We start from the raw sequence: 1,264 nt of genomic DNA, 5'->3' as shown, positions 1-1,264 counted from the left end.
CTATACAATACTTCTATAGTATTACTCTATTTACAAAAATGTATTTTCAAACAGAAAGAAATATTCTTAATTTAAAACAAATTTGATCATTTTTTTCTCTCAACTTTATTCTTTCCAAAGGAAAAGTTGTAAAGAATAAAGTTGAGAGAAAAAAAGGATCAAATTTGTTTTAAATTAAGAATAAACTAAACCACTCTCAAACAAGAATATATAATATAATTAATCTAAGAAAGAAATATTTTCCTTCTTATCTCCTCTTGATAATCATCAAATCCTTACATATTTTGTATGAATCCATTTTTCATTCCTATTAAAAATCTGAGATGATTAGTGTTTTTCAAATAAAGTAAAAGTACTTTAGAGAAAAAATGTTTTTTCTCAATAATCCATCTTTAAACCCTTTCATACGATAGGTCAGTAAGTAGAAATATCTGATAGTAAAGACCAATTAGTTTAATCAAAATCATATTAGCTGTTTTAGAGAAAATCGAAAAAATGTACCAAATCTATTCTTTTGATTTTAACAAAAACGTTGCTGTCAAATCCCAGACATGCATCTGTTCTAAATATGTAATTTCAGTTTTATAAAAAATGTCAGTTACCACGTTTTATAACCGAATGTCTTATACAGAGGTACTAGAAAAAAAAATGTAAATAAATGTATTGTATATTATTTTTATTGTAATAATATAATCCGTATTGTATATATATTTATTAATAAAGAAGGTTTAGAAAATAAAAAAAACAGAGGTACTAGAAAGGATCTAAATCATTCAGTGACTCGGGTTCCGACCAGTTACAGGCTCAGTGCTGTCTTGACTTCACACACGAGTCTACTCATCAAGAATCAAAATTTCTAGTTCGAATTTTTTCTAGTGAAATACTTTTTTTTTTTTCGTACCCTCCATTATAAAATATAAGGAAGAAATAAGTACAAATGATGTTAGTTTATGTGTGCTTCCTTTTTTTACCCAAGGATACTTTAAGGGCTATTGCAGGTATACACTGTGTGTGCAGATACGATGGCGCCGTGTACGCATTTAACTATGTTGAGCGGGAAGGGTCCGCTTTGCTGGTAGGACACTTTACAGTCCCTCACAATAGCCGAGCGCTCTAAACCATAGTCCTCTTGCAAATATATAATATAATATGAAATGCATTTGGAAGATTCGACATTTATATAATCATCATGATATTTTATTATCTCAGGAAGAGAAGCTGCTAAAGAGGTTTTACGATGTTCCCGACTCCTATCCATGCCTTC

At 29.4% G+C, this 1,264-nt stretch overlaps 1 protein-coding gene across 1 annotated transcript in view; it reads right to left on the bottom strand.

Annotated features, from left to right (window-relative positions):
* The window catches only part of LOC112210897 (low-density lipoprotein receptor-related protein 1-like), a 31,777-nt gene that overhangs the window by 8,509 nt on the left and 22,004 nt on the right, over positions 1 to 1,264 (bottom strand). The window lies entirely within an intron of this gene.

The sequence above is a fragment of the Halyomorpha halys genome, unplaced genomic scaffold (assembly GCF_000696795.3).
Source record: "Halyomorpha halys isolate HHAL.00 unplaced genomic scaffold, Hhal_1.1 Scaffold365.1, whole genome shotgun sequence".
Taxonomy (NCBI): domain Eukaryota; kingdom Metazoa; phylum Arthropoda; class Insecta; order Hemiptera; family Pentatomidae; genus Halyomorpha; species Halyomorpha halys.
This window is presented reverse-complemented; position numbering and strand designations above follow the sequence as displayed.